The sequence below is a fragment of the Silurus aristotelis genome (genome assembly GCF_946808225.1).
Source record: "Silurus aristotelis genome assembly, chromosome: 1".
Taxonomy (NCBI): Eukaryota; Metazoa; Chordata; class Actinopteri; order Siluriformes; family Siluridae; genus Silurus; species Silurus aristotelis.
In genome coordinates, this window is record NC_139574.1 from 42,238,393 (window position 1) to 42,263,141 (window position 24,749).

Here is a 24,749-nt window from a genome sequence, read left to right on the forward strand (position 1 = left end):
AATTTAAATATCAACCTTGCGTCTGAACTTGACTCTTTAACGAATATTGGGTCATTGCCAAAAGCCAGTGATTGAACAATGATTCTGATCAGCTGAAAGATGTAATTCACACCTCGGATCACGGTGGACCAGAAAGTTCAACGCACTGCAACTGAAGAAAACATATGCAAATAGAAAAAACACCAGCAAATTAAGAAAACATCTTCATCAGCTAAACAACACAAGCTGCAAATCCTCACAACGCAACTAAATACAGAAACGTCCTGCAAATCCTCACAACACAACCAATTCATTTACACTGCAAACAGCACAGACCACAAAATAAATGTTTCATGGGGACCTGAACAAGTGACGACCCCGGGACTGCTTGTTCAGTGTCTATTCATCAGTGGTGTTGTTGATGATCTGAAAGGTGAGTTTTTTTGTTTATTTTAATTGTATATGTCATCTACAACACCACTGATGAATTGACATTAAACAATAAGCAGTCCCAGACGGGTTTGTCACTTGTTGTGGTCCCCCTGAAACATATATTTCGTGATCTGTACTATTTGGTTGTGTTGTGAGGATTTGCAGTGTGTTTCTGTGTTTGGTTGTGTTGTGAGGATTTGCAGTGTGTTTCTGTGTTTGGTTGTGTTGTGAGGATTTGCAGTGTGTTTCTGTGTTTGGTTGTGTTGTGAGGATTTGCAGCGTGTTTCTGTGTTTGGTTGTGTTGTGAGGATTTGCAGCGTGTTTCTGTGTTTGGTTGTGTTGTGAGGATTTGCAGCGTGTTTCTGTGTTTGGTTGTGTTGTGAGGATTTGCAGCGTGTTTCTGTGTTTGGTTGTGTTTTGAGGATTTGCAGCGTGTTTCTGTGTTTGGTTGTGTTGTGAGGATTTGCAGTGTGTTTCTGTGTTTGGTTGTGTTGTGAGGATTTGCAGCGTGTTTCTGTGTTTGGTTGTGTTGTGAGGATTTGCAGCGTGTTTCTGTGTTTGGTTGTGTTGTGAGGATTTGCAGTGTGTTTCTGTGTTTGGTTGTGTTGTGAGGATTTGCAGTGTGTTTCTGTGTTTGGTTGTGTTGTGAGGATTTGCAGCGTGTTTCTGTGTTTGGTTGTGTTGTGAGGATTTGCAGCGTGTTTCTGTGTTTGGTTGTGTTGTGAGGATTTGCAGCGTGTTTCTGTGTTTGGTTGTGTTGTGAGGATTTGCAGCGTGTTTCTGTGTTTGGTTGTGTTTTGAGGATTTGCAGCGTGTTTCTGTGTTTGGTTGTGTTGTGGGGGTTTGCAGCGTGTTTCTGTGTTTGGTTGTGTTGTGAGGATTTGCAGCGTGTTTCTGTGTTTGGTTGTGTTGTGAGGATTTGCAGCGTGTTTCTGTGTTTGGTTGTGTTGTGAGGATTTGCAGCGTGTTTCTGTGTTTGGTTGTGTTGTGAGGATTTGCAGCGTGTTTCTGTGTTTGGTTGTGTTTTGAGGATTTGCAGCGTGTTTCTGTGTTTGGTTGTGTTGTGGGGGTTTGCAGCGTGTTTCTGTGTTTGGTTGTGTTGTGAGGATTTGCAGTGTGTTTCTGTACTTGGTTGTGTTTTGGGGGTTTGCAGCACATGTGTTGTCAAACTGATAAAGTTGTTGTGTTTTTTTTTTCTGGTGTTTTTTTCTATTTGCATGTTTTTTTCTTAAGTTGTAGCATGTTGAGCTCTCTCAGCCACCGTGTAGATGCCTTGAGGATAAGTAATTTATAAGATATTTTTTCATCTCAGGGTGGAGTATTCCTTTAATTAAACAGAGGCAAAAACAGTGATCGGGATAAAATATGATTAATTGTGCAGCCCCAGCTATAGGTTATATGACTTACACTTCCGGCTGTACTGCCCTCTGATCATGGTCCCGCTGGGCTCTCAAAGCACGGTTGCCTTCTCTGTCTCTTGCATTTGTGAACCATTTACCAAGCGCTTTCTCCAGCTCTTTCTTACTGACAGTTTTCAGCAAACGGTTCTGCTTCAGGCTTCCTGTAAAGCAAAAAATTAATATAAAGTAGAGCATGGTACTGCATCAACCAGGGCACAATCCATTATTTGTATGCATGCAAGTTACATGAGCATAAGACTATCAGTCAAAAAAAAAAAAAAGACTAAAAATCACAAGGTTGTAAACACCCTCTAATCCACCATTTGCCCAAACTGTTAACTGATCTGACTGACTTTATGAACGGCGCAAAATGACGTTTATTATCTTTAACATAATCATAACGTGTCATAATTTCAGTAATGTTTAGAAATTATATAAATATAAACTTTTTTTTATTTTTATCACCCCTACCTATTTCACCTAAATCACATTAAAATAATGTTAAGTATTGTCACACTCTCCTCAGAGCTTTTCTCTGTGTATTGTATATACACATGTTATTGAGGTAGTGAAAGAGAAAGAGACTCCACAGTGCTTTTACTGTTTCACCCTCCTGTTATCATGAGGACACTTTATGGAGAAAACACGAGTGAAAATGGTATGAAAAGTCGTTATTTCCACATTTTAGTAGACAATGTCCTAGTTATCTGCTAATCATTAAGAATAATCAGTTTTCCACAGGTGTTTATCTCTGAGGTAAACCAGCTGACATGATCAGCATAAAACCAAATGTTTTAACAATGCAGTTTACTAAAGAAATGTTAAAGAATCACTGTACCTGGCAATAGAGACACACAGAGAAGTTCTGACTACAGAATGCTTGTTTCGCCAAATTTCCTTAAATACCGAAACTATCGTAAACACTTGTAAATTCAAAGTGATAAAAGCTTTGCACACCCTTTCTTGGGACAGGATGTGACCTATAAACCAAATGCTACCTAGAACACCTGGTAAGGATCTTCTCTGGGGCAACCCTTATGTCAGTAGGACAGAATTTCCCCAAACCTGGGGTCTGATATAGGACTGAGATAATATTTCCAATCACACTGAGACCTTTAAAATGATACAAAACATGTGAATGTAAAATGTATACATTCCAAAATTGTAATTTTTACAATATGCAAGTAAAGTAGCTTGAATTCCGGGACCCTCTAACCCAGCCAACACTGTCATGTGGGCCCCATGTGGGTTTTTGATGGGCCGTCACTTGGGCCCTGCATGGGCAACCCAAATGGGGCCCAGAGAAATTTGTCCTTCGGCTCCACATGGGCCCCATGTGTGTTAGCCCAGAGGGGCGACTGATGGGTCCATGGTGGGCTCTAAGTGAGGCCTGTATAGGTGTTCTTTATATGGGCCCATTTGGATCCCAAATAGGTGTTAAAAATGGGGCAAACGTGGGCTACAAAAAGGACCCTTATGGGGCCCACATGACTTAATCATGGGTCAACCCACAAATGGCCCCTTTATGGGGTTGTTATGGGACCACAGTGGGTGAGATTTGGATCCCATTTATTAATTTCATGATTGATTTCTGTGGGTGAACTTAATGTGTACTTAATTTTACTATGGAAAATCCACTGTCAAACCATTTCAAACCTCAGTTACAATGTAAAACTGTGCCTGACCAAACAAAGAACTAATATTAGTTGATTGTATTTGCTGCTCTATGTTTAAAATTACATGGTTGAGTATTTGAGTAAAATAAATGACTTCAACTCAGAATGTGTAAATCACATTTAATTAAAATTAATTCAAGTAAAAAAACAGGAAACAGGAATAACAGAATTACTAATGTAGAATAGTTCACTGGTGGGTCTATGCAGATTCCTCAGCTGCACACCTACAAAACAGTAAAGAAAGAGAAGACAGAAAAGGCAATTTAGTACATTTTAAAATACTACCATTTACAGCAGCATCTAAAAAAAACATGCATCAATATAATTAAGACATATCCTAGAATCTCATCAGTGAATTGTTCCCACCTCTGCCTCACACAGTAATAAATTATGCCGGGGGACCAGTCACGGAGTCCAAAACTTATGAATGTAACAATTAAAATATCAACCTTGCGTCTGAACTTGACTCTTAAACTAATATTTGGCTTTTGCCAAAATCCAGTGATTGAACAATGATTCTGATCAGCTGAAAGATGTAAGTCACACCTCGGATCACGGTGGAAGAGTTAAACGCACTGCAACTGAAGAAAACATATGCAAATAGAAAAAACACCAGCAAATTAAGAAAACATCTTCATCAGCTAAACAACACGTGCTGCAAATCCTCACAACGCAACTAAATACAGAAACGTCCTGCAAATCCTCACAACACAACCAATTCATTTACACTGCAAACAGCACAGACCACAAAATAAATGTTTCATGGGGACCTGAACAAGTGACGACCCCGGGACTGCTTGTTCAGTGTCTATTGATTAGTGGTGTTGTTGATGATCTGAAAGGTGAGTTTTTTAATTTATTTTAACATCCTGATCATGATTTCCTTGGCTTTGCCAGTTAACATAATAATGTTTTACAGTTAATTGTGTATTTCATCAGATTATTTAGGATAATAATATACAAAAGGCCAAGGAATCATAAACAAACAATGATAAAATAAACAAACAACTCACCTTTCAGGTCATCGACACACATCAACACCAGTGACGAATAAAAATTAAACAATAAGCAGTTCCAGACGGGTTTCTCACTTGTTGTGGTCCCCTTGAAACATTTATTTTGTGATCTGTGCTATTTGGTTGTGTTGTGAGGATTTGCAGTGTGTTCCTGTGTTTGGTTGTGTTGTGAGGATTTGCAGCGTGTTTCTGTGTTTGGTTGTATTGTGAGGATTTGCAGTGTGTTTCTGTGTTTGGTTGTGTTGTGAGGATTTGCACAAGGGTGTAAACACCTTCTAATCCACCATTTGCCCAAACTGTTAACTGATCTGACTGACTTTTTGAACGGCGCAAAATGACGTTTATTATCTTTAACATAATCATAACGTATCATATTTTTTGTAATGTTTAGAAATGATATAAATATGAACTTTTATTTATCACCTCTACCTATTTCACCTAAATCACATTAAAATAATGTTAAGTATTGTCACCGTTTCCTCAGAGCTTTTCTCTGTGTATTGTATATACACATGTTATAAAGGTAGTGAAAGGAGAAAGAGACTCCACAGTGCTTTTACTGTTTCACCCTCCTGTTATCATGAGGACACTTTATGGAGAAAACACGGTGAAAATGGTTTAAGAAGTCGTTATTTCCACATTTTAGTAGACAATGTCCTAGTTATCTGCTAATCATTAAGAATGTTCAGTTTTCCACAGGTGTTTATCTCTGAGGTAAACCAGTTCACTCTCCACACTTTTTGTTTCAATCATATAAAACACGCAAAAACATATAAATTGAATTTATCATCAATTGAATAATATAGCTAAATATAGCCCAGATGTGGCCCATACCGGGCCCTCGAATAAACAAAACGGGCAACCTAACTGGGGCCCACAACCCTGACTAAACTGGGGCCCACATTCAGCCCATCACAGTGCCCACTCTGCTCCCATGCCCACACGATGCCCATATAATGTAGATAAATAGTACTAATAAACTACCCACTCTGTGCAATTTGTATAAGGTATTTCAGTGTGTAAACTAATCCTAATGTAATAGTGGGGAAAAAGTGTATTTATATATAAGTAAATCTGTATTATTTAGTTTTTGCAACACTGAGCTGCACACATATTCTAACCTGTAATGTTTGCTTATACTATACATTTAAATGAACCATATTAACTTGGTCAAAAAGCACATTGCACCATTTTCTTTATATTTAAGTGGAAATTAGTTGTCTAAAATTAGTATGCACACGTAATTTTCGTTTGCAGCATGTAGTGTAAATATCCATTAGATTTTAGTTATTTTGATTATTAATTAACTTTTATTTCCATTTGGTGATGAAGCTCGGGTGTTCTTGTATTCAGAGCAGTGAGAACTGCATACAATTCTAGACTGAGACTCCTGAAGTTACTGAGTGTAACTTCAGTAATTGTTTTCCAGATGCACCACTGCTCAGATTGTGGGAAGAGTTTTACTAAAATTGCTGTTCTGAAAAGACACCAACGTATCCACACAGGAGGTGTGATTTGAGAGTACCCGAGTCAGTAAAACTCTTTCCACACTGTTCACAGTAATACGGCTTCTCTCCTGTGTGGATACGCTGGTGTGTATTGAGATTACCCTGTTGAGTAAAACTCTTCCCACACTGTTCACAGTGATACGGCTTCTTTCCTGTGTGGATACTCTGGTGTGATTTGAGACTACTCGAGTCAGTAAAACTCTTCCCACACTGTTCACAGTAATACGGCTTCTCTCCTGTGTGGATACGTTGGTGTCTTTTCAGAACAGCAATTTTAGTAAAACTCTTCCCACAATCTGAGCAGTGGTGCATCTGGAAAACAATATAAAATGATTCAATATACTGTAATAATTTTAGATTTGGTCTTGCATGTTATCAGAAATGTCTGCTATAGTAATCCGATATGCTTTGAAACAAGATAAATGAGAGGTATTTTGGAGCCTTTTAGAAAACCTTTAACCTGTTAGGCCTCGACACAGATTTTGGGACTCACAGCTGAAAATGCTCTACCTAACTTTATATGTTCACAGATCCTGATAAAAGTGGGCTACATACACAATTTAAATATCTTTACAAAAGAAGACACTTTGAGCTTTACTGTCCAATTATTCACAGTTGATATTGCTCAAAAAGATAAGTTATAGATTATTAAATACTGTAAAAAAATATTCAATTTTTTTATTCCTTCATATATAAATACATGAAATCAGTCCTGGAGCAATCCAGAAAAATAATGGGTTAAAGCCACATGTCTCATGAGTTTATATTTTAAATTGAATGAAGATATCATAAAAAATTAGATTCCTACAAACATTTATCTGAGACTATGTCTGGTTCGCCCCTCCCCGCCCAGATTTTGGGACTCACAGCTGAAATGCTCTACCTAAATTTCAAATGTTCACAGTACCTGATAAAAATGTGCTACATACACAATTTAAATATCTTTGGAAAGAAGATACTTTGAACTTTACTCTCAAACATCAATGTTGATATTGCTCAAAAAGATATTAAGTTATAGATGATGAAGTCCCATGAATATACATTTCCTGCATTGAAAATAATTTTTATTTTATATATAAATACATGAAATCAGTCCTGGAGCAATCCAGAACCGCACTGGGTTGAAAGCCACATGTCTCATGAGTTTATATTTCAAATTTTATGAAGATTTTCATAACAAATGAGATTCCTACAAACATTTAGCTGAGACTATGTCTGATCTTTTTTCTCCCTCCCCCTGTTTGAGAGACACCTGCTAAACTCAGGTGATTATTCATACTCTATTCATACAGTCTGCATATTAATGAACTGCTGACCATTAAAGGCTTTTGTTCTACATGTTTGGGGCTATTGATGTTGATTTGGCGTTCATATTGATGGCCAGGTAGCCAGACAAGCTCTTGTTTTACAGCCAATTTTTCAAGCATTTCTCTTATAAAAAAAAACAGACAATAAAACCAAAAAAGATATATATTGTAACTTGCAGATGTAAAATCGCATCTCCATGCAGATCTACAAGTCTCTGTTGTTACTCCGCCCCCAAAATATTTTACACATCTCTTTTTTTTTTGCAAATCAAAATATGCGGGTCACGATTAAGAATTTCATACCAGATCGGTCGAGGCCCGGGTTAACAACGACCGCCACAGGTATCGTTAGCCAACAGTGTAGCAGTGGAAATTGGGCTACCTTTGGCCGAAGGGGGAGAAGGAAAGGAGGAAGACGTCTACAGAGACGGCAGGGAAAGGAGAAGTGTAGGAGAGTGGAGGTTCGGGTTGGTACTTTAAATGTTGGCACTGTGACTGGTAAAGGGAGAGAGTTAGCTGATATGATGAAGAGGAGAAAGGTAGATATGTTGTGTGTTTAGGAGACCAAGTGGAACGGGAGTAAGACCAGAAACAGTGGAGGTGGGTTTAAACTGTTCTATTATGGTGTGGATGGAAAGAGAAATGGTGAAGGGGTGATTCTGAAGGAAGAGTACAGTAAGAGTGTAGTGGAGGTGAAGAGAGGGCTGTGAGATGGAGGAGAAGGAAAGATTCTGGAGTGAATTAGATAAAGTGGTAGATGGTGTACCTAGAAATTAACGATTGGTGATTGGGGCAGACTTTAATGGACATGTAGAGGTGATGAGGAGGTTATGGGTAGGTATGGCCTAAAGGAGAGAAATGTGGAAGGGCAGATGGTGGTAGATTTTGCTAAAAGGATGGAAATGGCAGTGGTGAATACATATTTTAAGAAGAAGGAGGATCATAGGGTGACCTATAAGATTGGAGGAAGGTGCACACAGGTGGACTATGTTCTATGTAGGAGATGCAACCTGAAGGAGATTGGAGACTGTAATGTGTTGGCAGGGGACAGTGTAGCTAGACAGCGTCGGATGGTGGTCTGTAGGATGGTTTTGGAGGTGAAGAAGAGGAGGAGGAGAGTGAGGACTGAAAGAAGAATACGATGGTGGAAACTGAAGGAGGAAGACTGTAGTGTGCAGTTCAGGGAAGAGGTCAGACAGAGGCTCGGTGGTGGTGAAGAGGTGCTGGATGATTGGGAAACTACTGCAGGAGTGATGAGGGAGGCAGCTAGAAAGTTACTTGGTGTGACATCTGGAAATAGAAAGGAAGAGAAAGAGACGTGGTGGTGGAATGAGGAAGTGCAGGAGAGCATAAGGGGAAAGAGGTTAACAAAACAGAAGTGGGATCACCCTGCAGGGTGATGAGAAAAGTAGGCAGGAGTACAAGGAGATGCGGCAACAGGTAAAGAGGGATGTGGCGAAAGCCAAGGATAAGGCATACGAAGAGCTGTATGAGAGGTTGAACAAAGACTAGAAGAAAAGAGACTACAAGGTAATTAACATGTTATTAACAGTTATTGCTATATATGTAGACTGCTGACAATACACACTCTTGCAGCAATGTGCTATGTTGAATCTCTGTCTTGACCTGCAGTGGATTTTTATAAAGGACATTTCAACCATGTGTGTTTTCATCATGTACATAAGTCCAAACTTTACATTCAAGGACATAAAAGAAGGTTTAATTGAAGACATTCCCTAACATTTGCATGATGTTTCTAAGTATTACTTGAACCACAATTTGATTTAAATTAAGTGCCTGCTAAATTGTCTTTATGTGCATTAGCATAAATAATGAATATGTGCTATTAATAATAATATACATTATATACATTATATACATTAGATAGATAGATAGATAGATAGATAGATAGATAGATAGATAGATAGATAGATAGATAGATAGATAGATAGATAGATAGATAGATAGATAGATAGATAGATAGATAGATAGATAGATAGATAGAGTGAGAAAAATAAGTATTTGAACACCCTGCAATTTTGCAAGTTCTCCCACTTAGAAATCATGGAGGGGTCTGAAATTGTCATCGTAGGTGCATGTCCACTGTGAGAGACATAATCTGAAAAAAAAATCCACAAATCACAATGTATGAATTTTTTTTAACTATTTCTTTGTGTGATACAGCTGCAAATAAGTATTTGAACACCTGAGAAAGTCAATGTTAATATTAAACCTGGGGTCTGATATAGGACTGAGATAATATTTCCAATCACACTGAGACCTTTAAAATGATACACACCATGTGAATGTAAAATGTATACATTCCAAAATTGTAATTGTTACAATATGCAAGTAAAGTAGCTTGAATTCCGGGACCCTCTAACCCAGCCAACATTGTCATGTGGGCCCCATGTGGGTTTTTGATGGGCCATCACTTGGGCCCTGCATGGGCAACCCAAATGGGGCCCAGAGAAATTTGTCCATCGGCTCCACATGGGCCCCATGTGTGTTAGCCCAGAGGGGCGACTGATGGGTCCATGGTGGGCTCTAAGTGAGGCCTGTATAGGTGTTCTTTATATGGGCCCATTTGGATCCCAAATAGGTTTTAAAAATGGGGCAAAAGTGGGCTACAAAAAGGACCCTTATGGGGCCCACATGACTTTATCATGGGTCAACCCACAAATGGCCCCTTTATGGGGTTGTTATGGGACCACAGTGGGTGAGATTTAGATATTTTATATTACAATTAAAATATCAACCTTGCGTCTGAACTTGACTCTTAAACTAATATTTGGCTTTTGCCAAAATCCAGTGATTGAACAATGATTCTGATCAGCTGAAAGATGTAAGTCACACCTCGGATCACGGTGGCCCAGAAAGTTCAACGCACTGCAACTGAAGAAAACATATGCAAATAGAAAAAACACCAGCAAATTAAGAAAACATCTTCATCAGCTAAACAACACATGCTGCAAATCCTCACAACGCAACTAAATACAGAAACGTCCTGCAAATCCTCACAACACAACCAATTCATTTACACTGCAAACAGCACAGACCACAAAATAAATGTTTCATGGGGACCCCAACAAGTGACGACCCCGGGACTGCTTGTTCAGTGTCTATTGATCAGTGGTGTTGTTGATGATCTGAAAAGTGAGTTTTTTTATTTATTTTAACATCCTGATCATGATTCCTTGGCTTTGCCAGTTAACATAGTAATGTTTTACAGTTAATTGTGTATTTCATCAGATTATTTAGGATAATAATATACAAAAGGCCAAGGAATCATAAACAAACAATGATAAAATAAACAAACAACTCACCTTTCAGGTCATCGACACACATCAACACCAGTGACGAATAAAAATTAAACAATAAGCAGTTCCAGACGGGTTTGTCACTTGTTGTGGTCCCCTTGAAACATTTATTTTGTGATCTGTGCTATTTGGTTGTGTTGTGAGGATTTGCAGTGTGTTCCTGTGTTTGGTTGTGTTGTGAGGATTTGCAGGGTGTTTCTGTGTTTGGTTGTATTGTGAGGATTTGCAGGGTGTTTCTGTGTTTGGTTGTGTTGTGAGGATTTGCACAAGGGTGTAAACACCTTCTAATCCACCATTTGCCCAAACTGTTAACTGATCTGACTGACTTTATGAACGGCGCAAAATGACGTTTATTATCTTTAACGTAATCATAACATATCATATTTTTAGTAATGTTTAGAAATGATATAAATATGAACTTTTTTTTATCACCTCTACCTATTTCACCTAAATCACATTAAAATAATGTTAAGTATTGTCACAATCTCCTCAGAGCTTTTCTCTGTGTATTGTATATACACATGTTATTGAGTAAGTGAAAGAGAAAGAGACTCCACAGTGCTTTTACTGTTTCACCCTCCTGTTATCATGAGGACACTATATGGAGAAAACACGGGTGAAAATGGTTTGAGAAGTCGTTATTTCCACATTTTAGTAGACAATGTCCTAGTTATCTGCTAATCATTAAGAATGTTCAGTTTTCCACAGGTGTTTATCTCTGAGGTAAACCAGTTCACTCTCCACACTTTTTGTTTCAATCATGTAAAACACGCAAAAACATATAAATTGAATTTATCATCAATTGAATAATATAGCTAAATATAGCCCAGATGTGGCCCATACCGGGCCCTCGAATAAACAAAACGGGCAACCTAACTGGGGCCCACAACCCTGACTAAACTGGGGCCCACATTCAGCCCATCACAGTGCCCACTCTGCTCCCATGCCCACACGATGCCCATATAATGTAGATAAATAGTACTAATAAACTACCCACTCTGTGCAATTTGTATAAGGTATTTCAGTGTGTAAACTAATCCTAATGTAATAGTGGGGAAAAAGTGTATTTATATATAAGTAAATCTGTATTATTTAGTTTTTGCAACACTGAGCTGCACACATATTCAAACCTGTAATGTTTGCTTATACTATACATTTAAATGAACCATATTAACTTGGTCAAAAAGCACATTGCACCATTTTCTTTATATTTAAGTGGAAATTAATTGTCTAAAATTTGTATGCACACGTAATTTTTGTATGCAGCATGTAGTGTAAATATCCATTAGATTTTAGTTATTTTGATTATTAATTAACTTTTATTTCCATTTGGTGATGAAGCTCGGGTGTTCTTGTATTCAGAGCAGTGAGAACTGCATACAATTCTAGACTGAGACTCCTGAAGTTACTGAGTGTCACAGTTGGACCCTGGAAACACAGATTTTATTGCTCCCACAATAAAGTTGATTGCTTTCCTTTTTATTCTTTCTGTATAATAGAATTTTGTTAATAACTGGAATTTAATTTAGTAAATAACAATGATGATTTGTTGATACTTCATAATCATCTACGATATAGAATCAAAACATTGTTTCTATCACCAGCATTTCTATTTTCTTTCTTATAAAAAATGAAAGTATAAGTTAACAAACAAAAGCAAGAGAAAAATAAGTGAACTGTTCATGAAATAATCACAAAAAAATGTTCCTGAAGACGTTTTTAATGACACCTAGACTCATACAGAAGCCGTTGTAGTGTAACTGTAAATGGACCAACTATGTTCTGATGGCTTGGAAAGGTGTCCAGTTTGTTAGAGCGAATTAAAATTAACATTACAATTTAAAAGTTCCCCCGATATTTACAGTACAATTTCCCTTTACATCCCTTTAAATAAGAAATTTAAGAAGATGATTTGTTTTATGGTTGTATGTTAGAGCACTTGTGGTTCGTTAATGAGTGTTGATTAACATAGCTCCGTCAACACTGTCCACAGAGGTACAGCTTCTGTCCTGTATGACTCTGCTGGTGGCTGAGGAGGGCACGCCGAGCACTAAAACTCTTCCCACACTGTTCACAGGGATACGGCTTCACTCCTGTGTGGATACGCTGGTGTATTCTGAAACTACCCTGCTAAGTAAAACTCTTCCCACACTGTTACGGCTTCTGTCCTGTGTGGATACGCTGGTGTCTTTTGAGATTACTCTGATGATTAAAACTCTTCCCACACTGTTCACAGTAATACGGCTTCTCTCCTGTGTGGATACGCTGGTGTGATTTGAGATGACCCGGTTGAGTAAAACTCTTCCCACACTGTTCACAGTGATACGGCTTCACTCCTGTGTGGATACTCTGGTGTGATTTGAGACTACTCGAGTCAGTAAAACTCTTTCCACACTGTTCACAGTAATACGGCTTCACTCCTGTGTGGATACGCTGGTGTAATTTGAGATGACCCTGTTGAGTAAAACTCTTTCCACACTGTTCACAGTAATACGGCTTCACTCCTGTGTGGATACGCTGGTGTGATTTGAGATGATCCTGTTTAGTAAAACTCTTTCCACACTGTTCACAGTGATACGGCTTCACTCCTGTGTGGATACGCTGGTGTGATTTGAGAGTACCCGAGTCAGTAAAACTCTTTCCACACTGTTCACAGTAATACGGCTTCTCTCCTGTGTGGATACGCTTGTGTGTATTGAGATTACCCTGTTGAGTAAAACTCTTCCCACACTGTTCACAGTGATACGGCTTCTTTCCTGTGTGGATACTCTGGTGTGATTTGAGACTACTCGAGTCAGTAAAACTCTTCCCACACTGTTCACAGTGATACGGCTTCTCTCTTGTGTGGATACGTTGGTGTCTTTTCAGAACAGCAATTTTAGTAAAACTCTTCCCACAATCTGAGCAGTGGTGCATCTGGAAAACAATATAAAATGATTCAATATACTGTAATAATTTTAGATTTGGTCTTGCATGTTATCAGAAATGTCTGCTATAGTAATCCGATATGCTTTGAAACAAGATAAATGAGAGGTATTTTGGAGCCTTTTAGAAAACCTTTAACCTGTTAGGCTTCAACACAGATTTTGGGACTCACAGCTGAAAATGCTCTACCTAACTTTATATGTTCACAGATCCTGATAAAAGTGGGCTACATACACAATTTAAATATCTATACAAAAGAAGACACTTTGAGCTTTACTGTCCAATTATTCACAGTTGATATTGCTCAAAAAGATAAGTTATAGATGATTAAATACTGTAAAAAAATATAAAAAATTTTTATTCCTTCATATATAAATACATGAAATCAGTCCTGGAGCAATCCAGAAAAATAATGGGTTGAAGCCACATTTCGCATGAGTTTATATTTTAAATTGAATGAAGATATCATAAAAAATTAGATTCCTACAAACATTTATCTGAGACTATGTCTGATTCGGCCCTCCCCGCCCAAATTTTGGGACTCACAGCTGAAATGCTCTACCTAAATTTCAATGTTCACAGTTCCTGATAAAAATGTGCTACATACACAATTTAAATATCTTTGGAAAGAAGATACTTTGAACTTTACTCTCAAACATCAATGTTGATATTGCTCAAAAAGATATTAGGTTATAGATGATGAAGTCCCATGAATATACATTTCCTGCATTGAAAATAATTTTTATTTTATATATAAATACATGAAATCAGTCCTGGAGCAATCCAGAACCGCACTGGGTTGAAAGCCACATGTCTCATGAGTTTATATTTCAAATTTTATGAAGATTTTCATAACAAATGAGATTCCTACAAACATTTAGCTGAGACTATGTCTGATCTTTTTTCTACCTCCCCCTGTTTGAGAGACACCTGCTAAACTCAGGTGATCATTCATACTCTATTCATACAGTCTGCATATTAATGAACTGCTGACCATTAAAGGCTTTTGTTCTACATGTTTGGGGCTATTGATGTTGATTTGGCGTTCATATTGATGGCCAGGTAGCCAGACAAGCTCTTGTTTTACAGCAATGGCCAATTATATTGATGTCTGGCCATTCAAATCTCAACAATACACACACACACACACACACACACACACACACACACACACACACACACACACACTTTTCAAGCATTTCTCTTATAAAAACAAACAGGCAATAAAACCAATAAAATCGTATAAAACTATAAAAGATATATATTGTAACTTACAAATGTAAAATCGCATCTCCATGCAGATCTACAAGTCTCTGTTGTTACTCCGCCCCCCAAAATATTTTCCACATATCTTTTTTTTTTTGCAAATCAAAATATGCGGGTCACGATTAAGAATTTCATACCAGATCGGTCGAGGCCCGGGTTAACAACGACCACCACAGGTATCGTTAGCCAACAGGGTACCAGTGGAAATTGGGCTACCTTTGGCCGAAGGGGGAGAAGGAAAGGAGGAAGACGTCTACAGAGACGGCAGGGAAAGGAGAAGTGTAGGAGAGTGGAGGTTCGGGTTGGTACTTTAAATGTTGGCACTGTGACTGGTAAAGGGAGAGAGTTAGCTGATATGATAGAGAGGATAAAGGTAGATATGTTGTGTGTTTAGGAGACCAAGTGGAACGGGAGTAAGACCAGAAACAGTGAAGGTGGGTTTAAACTGTTCTATTATGGTGTGGATGGAAAGAGAAATGGTGTAGGGGTGATTCTGAAGGAAGAGTACAGTAAGAGTGTAGTGGAGGTGAAGAGAGGGCTGTGAGATGGAGGAGAAGGAAAGATTCTGGAGTGAATTAGATGAAGTGGTAGATGGTGTACCTAGAAATTAACGATTGGTGATTGGGGCAGACTTTAATGGACATGTAGGTGAGGGGAACAGAGGTGATGAGGAGGTTATGGGTAGGTATGGCCTAAAGGAGAGGAATGTGAAAGGGCAGATGGTGGTAGATTTTTGCTAAAAGGATGGAAATGGCAGTGGTAAATACGTATTTTAAGAAGAAGGAGGATCATAGGGTGACCTATAAGAGTGGAGGAAGGTGCACACAGGTGGACTATGTTCTATGTAGGAGATGCAACCTGAAGGAGATTGGAGACTGTAATGTGTTGGCAGGGGGCAGTGTAGCTAGACGGATGGTGGTCTGTAGGATGGTTTTGGAGGTGAAGAAGAAGAGGAGGAGAGTGAGGACTGAAAGAAGAATACGATGGTGGAAACTGAAGGAGGAAGACTGTAGTGTGCAGTTCAGGGAAGGCTCGGTGGTGGTGAAGAGGTGCTGGATGATTGGGAAACTACTGCAGGAGTGATGAGGGAGGCAGCTAGAAAGTTACTTGGTGTGACATCTGGAAATAGAAAGGAAGAGAAAGAGATGTGGTGGTGGAATGAGGAAGTGCAGGAGAGCATAAGGGGAAAGAGGTTAACAAAACAGAAGTGGGATCACCCTGCAGGGTGATGAGAAAAGTGGGCAGGAGTACAAGGAGATGCGGCAACAGGTAAAGAGGGATGTGGCGAAAGCCAAGGATAAGGCATACGAAGAGCTGTATGAGAGGTTGAACAAAGACTAGAAGAAAAGAGACTACAGCTTAATTAACATGTTATTAACAGTTATTGCTATATATGTAGACTGCTGACAATACACACTCTTGCAGCAATGTGCTATGTTGAATCTCTGTCTTGACCTGCAGTGGATTTTTATAAAGGACATCTCAACCATGTGTGTTTTCATCATGTACATAAGTCCAAACTTTACATTCAAGGACATTAAATAAGGTTTTATTGAAGACATTCCCTAACATTTGCATGATGTTTCTAAGTATTACTTGAACCACAATTTGATTTAAATTAAGTGCCTGCTAAATTGTCTTTATGTGCATTAGCATAAATAATGAATATGTGCTATTAATAATAATATACATTATATAGATAGATAGATAGATAGATAGATAGATAGATAGATAGATAGATAGATAGATAGATAGATAGATAGATAGATAGATAGATAGATAGATAGATAGATAGATAGATAGATAGATAGAGTGAGGAAAATAAGTATTTGAACACCCTGCTATTTTGCAAGTTCTCCCACTTAGAAATCATGGAGGGGTCTGAAATTGTCATCGTAGGTGCATGTCCACTGTGAGAGACATAATCTAAAAAAAAAAATCCAGAAATCACAATGTATGATTTTTTAACTATTTCTTTGTGTGATACAGCTGCAAATAAGTATTTGAACACCTGAGAAAGTCAATGTTAATATTTGGTACAGTAGCCTTTGTTTGCAATTACAGAGGTCAAACGTTTGCTGTAGTTTTTCACCAGGTTTGCCCACTCCTCCACACAGATCTGGCCTGTCGCTGAGAAACACGGAGTTTGAGCTCCCTCCAAAGATTCTCTATTGGGTTTAGGTCTGGAGACTGGCTAGGCCACGCCAGAACCTTGATATGCTTCATACAGAGCCACTCCTTGGTTATCCTGGCTGTGTGCTTTGGGTCATTGTCATGTTGGAAGACCCAGCCTCGACCCATCTTCAATGCTCTAACTGAGGGAAGGAGGTTGTTCCCCAAAATCTCGCAATACATGGCCCCGACCATCCTCTCCTTAATACAGTGCAGTCACCCTGTCCCATGTGCAGAAAAACACCTCCAAAGCATGATGCTACCACCCCCATGCGTCACAGTAGGGATGGTGTTCTTGGGATGGTACTCATCATTCTTCTTCCTCCAAACACGTTTAGTGGAATTATGACCCAAAAGTTTTATTTTGGTCTCATCTGACCACATGACTTTCTCCCATGACTCCTCTGGATCATCCAAATGGTCATTGGCAAACTTAAGATGTGCCTGGACATGTGCTGGTTTAAGCAGGGGAACCTTCCGTGCCATGCATGATTTCAAACCATGACGTCTTAGTGTATTACCAACAGTAACCTTGGAAACGGTGGTCCCAGCTCTTTTCAGGTCATTGACCAGCTCCTCCCGTGTAGTTCTGGGCTGATTTCTCACCTTTCTTAGGATCATTGAGACCCCACAAGGTGAGATCTTGCATGGAGCCCCAGTCCGAGGGAGATTGACAGTCATATTTAGCTTCTTCCATATTCTAATGATTGCTCCAACAGTGAACCTTTTTTTCACCAAGCTGCTTGGCAATTTCCCCGTAGCCCTTTTTAAGCCTTGTGGAGATGTACAATTTTGTCTCTAGTGTCTTTGGACAGCTCTTTGGTCTTGGCCATGTTAGTAGTTGGATTCTTACTGATTGTATTGGACATGCACCTACGATGACAATTTCAGACCCCGCCATGATTTCTAAGTGGGAGAACTTGCAAAATAGCAGGGTGTTCAAATACTTATTTTCCTCACTGTAGATAGATAGATAGATAGATAGATAGATAGATAGATAGATAGATAGATAGATAGATAGATAGATAGATAGATAGATAGATAGATAGATAGATAGATAGATAGATAGATAGATAGATAGATAGATAATTATATTGAACTAATTCCTGTGTCTTGCTTCTCCAGCTACACAACGTAATTCGCTTCATAACCATTAATATTTAAATACAAAACATTTCCTTTCAGAATGATGTGGGAAACACACCCCTTGAAAGCCACTTCCAGAGGGTAATAGTGAAAGCACCTCTTGACCGTAATGGGAAAGAAAACAGCTATTACGCCCCAACATTCATTGAAAATTTGACCAGGTACTTCCTTCCACACGCAACTCTGTGGTCTGGCCTATTGCTAGGTAGGTTTTTTGATAGGAGTGTTTTCTAACATTACTACTGATTCAAAAATAAAATAAAATAAACAAACAAACAATGTAATTCTTTAGGTGATATTGGACGTCATGGTACAGGCTCAGCCTACCAACATTTCAGGCAGATTTATAAAAAAGTCAGTCAGTCCAATAATCAGGTAAAAACTCAACTGAATAATTTTAATAGCTTGTTGATAAATTTATTTATTTTTTTTTTTACATAAATGCATAAATGTAATGCCTTAAATAACTACAATTTGTTGTCCATAATTCAGAACTTTACACAAGACAATCAGACACAAGGAATAATGGAAAAAAGTCAATGGGACCTAAAAAAAATTAGGTTCCAGAGAAGGAGATTGACAAGATTGGATGACTTTGTCCAGATTTATCAGAGCATGCACAATGCACTGCTCCGTGAATTTGAAGACACAGAACGAACAAGAAACAGAGTAATGAAATATTTTTGTACTTTCACCTTTTTAAAAATATTGGCAATTCAATGTTCCCTAAATATAAACCAAGATGCTGTAATATCTTCTTCTTCTTTTTCTATTGGCTTCTCCCATTAGGGGTCGCCACAGGGGATCATCCTTCTCCATACGTCTCTGTCCTCTACATCTGCCTCTTTCACACCAACTACCTGCATGTCTTCTCTCACCACATACATAAACCTCCTCCTTCTTCTTACTATTTCCCTCCTTCCAGATGGCTCCATTCTCAGCATTCTCCTACTGATATACCCCATGTCCCTCCTCTGCACATGTCCAAACCATCTCAATCTCGCCTCCCTCACCTTGTCCCCAAAACGTCCTACATGCGCTGTCCCTCTAATAAACTCATTTCTAATCCTGTCCATCCTCGTCACTCTAAATGAAAACCTCAACATCTTCAGCTTTGCTACCTCCAGCTCCATGTCCTGTCTTTTACTCAATGCCACTGTCTCTAATCCATACAACATCTCAGGTCTCACCACAGTCCTATAAACCAAGATGCTGTAAGATACACTTCATAAAAAAATGTAAAAGATAAAAAAAAAAAGAAACCTGTGTGATGTATGTGTGTCTCTTCTAGTCCATTCGAGTGGAAATGGAGCAGTGGAAAAAGAGACGTCAGAGGCGTAAAGGATTATATGTTTCTCCACTAGTCAAGGTTCTTCCATTCCAAGATGTAAAAAACAAGGTATTATTTTTCGGAGTGTATAATAATAATAATAATAATAATAATAATAATAATAATAATAATAACAACAACAACAAACAACAACAACTAAACAATTTTAATTGAAAAAATTAAAAAAAGAGCAGAAGCATATGCTTTTAAACTAAATTCTTATTTATTTTAAATAAAATGGGTTTTTGTGTGTGTGTGTGTGTGTGTGTGTGTGTGTGTGTGTGTGTGTGTGTGTGTGTGTGTGTGTGTGTGTGTGTGTGTGTGTGTGTGTGTGTGTGTGGTTTTTTGTTCGGAGAAGTCTTCAAAGGCACCCCCAAAAGTGCCAGAGAAAAAGAAAAAGCCAGAAGATGTGATCCAGGTTTAAATATACACACAAATACATTTTATATATATATATGTATGTATAGTAAAAAAAATCTAACTGGTGAGGTACAAATATTGGGAACAATCACTGTAATCTGTAATCACTTTAAAGTGTTACTGAATGTGTAAACTGATGTCTTGTTATTATGATAGCAGAGTCATGGCTTCCAATCTCTTGAATCAACTTTCACATCTTATTTAGAAGGAGGAATATATTGATTGGAAATTGTATGTTTGTATATCCAGTGTCAATATGGCAGGAGACGAGCATGTTCAATTTCACTATTACAAAACACAGGCAGAGAGGAAAGATGATAGTCCTGAAGTACAACAAATATAAGTGTAGCCCAAAACACCTGAGCAGTCTGAAGGCAAAGGAAAATCAGCTGATTAATTAAAAGAATGGTTTATCATTGCATGATTATGACTGCATTTAATCTCATGGTCCCTCACATTTATCATGTGGTCTTCTAGAAGGTCCCAAAATGTAGAACTGACACTGCTGTCCCTCATTATAAAGATACTTAATAGACTAAGATCACAAACAAGATTGACTTTTTGTCTTCACACTGCATCAAATTTAAATCTGAACTGCCACAAAAAATATCTAAGAAATAAATTGTATCTTCTGTATCTTCAGAAAGAACCAGTGAAGAATATCAGGAGAAGACAATCAAAAATCGAAGGGCCAATCTGGAATAAATCAGGTCCATCAGAAACAATTGCTCCTCGAAGACTATGCAGGCCACCAAAAATACAAATGCTGCAACAAATACTTCACCCTGATTACTGGTTGTCCTGTGATATTATTGACCTGGCCAGCTACCTCATGGCAAAGGACAATATGCACATTAATGGGTTTCAATCTGTTCTGCCCTTTAGTGCGATTCCAAATGGTGGAATTGTTGGAACCCCACAAAATAAGTTTCTGCAAATATTGAACATTCGGCAATGCCACTGGATCACAGTCAGCAATTTGTTTTGTAATGAAAATCAGCTCTCTGTGTATGACAGCAAGTGCACCCCTCTGGACCCAGGGACACTACAAACACTGTCCTGGTTGGTGAGGACGCAGTCAGGCAAGTTTGATGTGCGATACCTGTTTACTGTGTTTGCAGAACAGCTCATTACTATGAGCTCATGGTCCAGTGCTCTAAATGCCAAGAGTGGTATCATCCTACATGTGTAGATATACCCAGAAGTGTCATTGGTAATGAACAGTTCTGGCAATGTTTCAACTGCCACTGATGATGTACATGATGAACATTTGATTGTAAATAAAACTTGTCTCTGCACAATTGCAACCTTTCATTATTCGCTCTTTTTATTTGTGTTTTAAAATAAAAAAAACATAGTAATAGAGTGAAATCCATATCCCAATTTTTATATGTTCGGACAAAACAAGAATGTATTTTTTCTGAAATCTTTCCAAAAAAAAAAAAGTGATTTTGCCTTTACTTTTCTCAAAAACTCCATAGTACAATAAGTTAATATTTAAGAGAATAATAGACAGGGACACTGTACATAGGAATCATTTGAAAGATTGAGCAAACCTATAAAGAAAAATGTTTTATGAGTGTATGAATATGTGACATGATTGAAAATGCAGTGATGCTTGGAGTGATTTTGCCTTTAGTTTTCTTAAAAACTCCACAGTAAAATGAGTCGAAATTAAAAGGAATAATAGACAGGGACACCCTTAATAAGAATAATTTGAAAGATTGAGCAAACCTATAAAGAAAAATGTTTAATGAATGTTTGAATGTGGAACATGATAAAAATGCACTGAGTCTTTTTTATAACGGAAACGCCTTTCTGCAGCGTCTTTACATGTATTTTGACCGCTCCCAGCACCCATACCGTAAGTGCACGATTAGACGCGCAACACTAAACAAAGTGCGGCTGCTTAACCGTGTATTTCCAAGATGCGGCTGCTGAACCGCAGTGTCTTTATGCACTTTTTCTACTCCAAGGCATGGACTGGTAATAGTTGAAAGATATTTTTTTTAATTGAAGGAAATTATTATTTTTGGTTGTGTTGTTGCCCTGTAAAAGGTTTACATTAAAATGGAATTAGAAAGTCTAGAGAGAGAGAGAGAGAGAGAGAGAGAGAGAGAGAGAGAGAGAGAGAGAGAGATGTAATAAGAAACTAATACCACTAATGTGTGTTTTATTTCAAATGTATTTTCTCATGTGTTTATAATATTAAACTTTGTTTCAGATTCAATGTTTAAGCAAAACTAAAGTTTGTTTCCATATGAAAAGGTTCAACATTACACATCTCGAGAGACGGAAAACATGCACAATTATGCATGCACATCAAAAACACTTTTCAATAAATACTGAGTTTGGCCCGCGATTTCGTCCCAGTGTTTAATTTTGGCCCACTGTGAATTTGAGATTGACTTCTCTGGATTAAAGATTTGGGGAGAAATTTCGTGTTTCCTTTGTTGTGTATTTCGTCGTCTTGATGGAGTGTAGCTGTCGGTTGGAAGGAATCTCCGTAGACGCAGTTATTTCGTGTAAATAATGATTTTTATTCAGCACAGAAATATAGCATCTTTACAGGCCTTCCGGTCAAGCCTGGAGTCAGCACGCTCTGATTCAAAGTCTGACTCCCGATCCATGGCTGCACACTCATTATATATTCTGATCATTCTCTGGGTCCGCCTCTTGATGCATAACAGATGTATATGAGCCTACTGTGCAATAATGTTTATCTTAAAGAGAAACCTGTCTTTGTCCAGATTTAATATATCTCAAATGTACCAGCGCTAACTTTCCCAGACCATTCATCTTAACATACAGTGAGAACGGGTCAGAGGTCTTTTCCCAAGAGGATGTGCATCCTGGATCATATTCTATACTTCGGCTTATACTGATTTAAAGACGACCATCCGTTTCATTTTCCCAGTCACGGCTCATAAGATAAGCACTATGGGCCTTTCATACATTTGGCTTAAAGGAAAACATCTGGCCAGATGGTTCAGTAATTAACTTTTGCCGTTTCAGGACACCATTTGTAGAATTGTATGAGTTAAGGCTTTTAGATATTACACATTTAAGATACTATACGTTTAAGACACTACACCTTGTAAAAGGATTTTTTTTTTTAATAAATAAATAAATAAATAAAAACAGTAGTTTATTGTGATACACTTAAAGTTAAGGTATTTATTATTATTTAATTATAAAATACATTATGATGTATCTTTGCCCTGCAAACCACACTGAAAGTTGAGACATGAATAAATTGTACCTTTGATCCAGCAGCAGCAGCAGCAGGAGTGTGTGGAGGTTCTCCTAAAGATCTCCGTCTGGACTCTGGTTTCATGATCAGAGGTGTAAAGTATCAGGACACTGGAAGAAAAATGCAGAGGTTCATGACTCCAGAATGTCCACTAGCTGTTCCCCGAGCAGCTCAGCTGCTACATTTCACTGTATCTCACCTTTGGGTAAAAATCCGCTAAATCCGGGACAAAAACGGGGTTGAAGCTCGCGCGCGATAGATTTATAACGGCGAAAGGAACGTCGATGTGCACGAGCGGAAAGTGGAGAAAAACTCACGCGCCCAACATTAACTTCCGACCGGAGCGCGTGAAAGAACTGTATAAGTACAAACACAGAGCACAAAGCAGTGGGCGGGGCCAACAGGCTCGAGTTCTAAATCTGCAAACATCATTGGCTCAGACATTGTCAGGGAGTGAAATCTGATTAGTTGTCTGTAATAATATCAAATATATAATATGAAATATTTCATATAATAAAAATTAAAAGTGATCTTTCAGAGTTGAATCCCAGTGGAAACGCGACTGATCCGAAGCTGCTGCTTTTTAGCTGATACACAGTGTGGTCAAAAGTATTTGGGCACATGTCTTTTCCAGCCAGATGTGGTTCATAAATTCACATAAAATGCTTTCAAATGCACCATACAGCCAATTAACATGCAAACTGTTGAAACACTTAATAGAAACAGAATGTAGAATCACTGATAGCATTTTAAATGGGATTTAAATACCTGGTACAGAGGGAAGCAGGAGCTTTTCTGTAGCTATTATTGCTTATATGTTCATGGCACAGGACCAAATATCAGTTTATTTTATCTTTCCATAATGAGCTGGAATAAAACATAAATGCTGTGGTGACTCCCGTGTGTAATGCTGCATGATGGCACTGCTGGAGGATTACACCAATGGAAGATTAATGCGAAATAGAGTCTCCAGGAACCATGATGATTTCTTGGATTTTTTTGAAGACTGGCTAATAAGCTGATTTAGATTCCTACAGCTGTGCTCCTGGATCTATGTGCTGAATTGGGTCCACTACTACAGAGGGCAACACACCAGAACCATGCCATCCCCGTCCAAATACAGGTCCTCACCACTCTGGGGTTAATGACAACAGGTTGACTTTATATAAATGTTATATATAATTAAATTTTTCACAAAGATCTTCTTTAAACATAATATAATTCTATTTAATCTCATGCTATAGGTCTGGTATCTGCCCCTGAGTGTCATAATGCCTGTCATTTTGGATGTTATTATTAGGGTGGGTAGTCGATACATCAGGTTTCCCTTCACTGTGCAAGAACAGGCTGAAATTAAAATGCAGTTTGCAGCAATGTTCAGTTTTCCAAATGTAATCAACACAATTGACTGCACTCATATTTCTGTAAAGACTCTGTATAAAAAAGGAAATTTGTTTTTGTTAATAAACAGCATATGCTTTCTGTTAAAGTGCAAGTCATATGTGACTCTAACACGACCCTCACAAACATTGTGGCACGCTGACATGCTTCAGCACATGATTCCTTTATCCTGACACATTGCAGTGTAGACTACAGGCT

General features: G+C 38.2%; 2 long non-coding RNA genes across 2 annotated transcripts; one reads left to right on the top strand and one right to left on the bottom strand.

The window, feature by feature from the left end:
* Positions 1–1,675: 1,675 nt before the first annotated feature.
* Positions 1,676–23,516, bottom strand: LOC310725467. The gene is made up of 3 exons (XR_014533375.1): positions 23,350–23,516; positions 23,160–23,260; positions 1,676–1,972 (listed from the first exon to the last, which is right to left on the bottom strand). It is a non-coding gene; the product is annotated as an uncharacterized lncRNA (long non-coding RNA).
* LOC310725630 lies at positions 18,269–19,541 on the top strand. The gene is made up of 3 exons (XR_014533452.1): positions 18,269–18,352; positions 19,073–19,361; positions 19,449–19,541. It is a non-coding gene; the product is annotated as an uncharacterized lncRNA (long non-coding RNA).
* Positions 23,517–24,749: the final 1,233 nt, after the last annotated feature.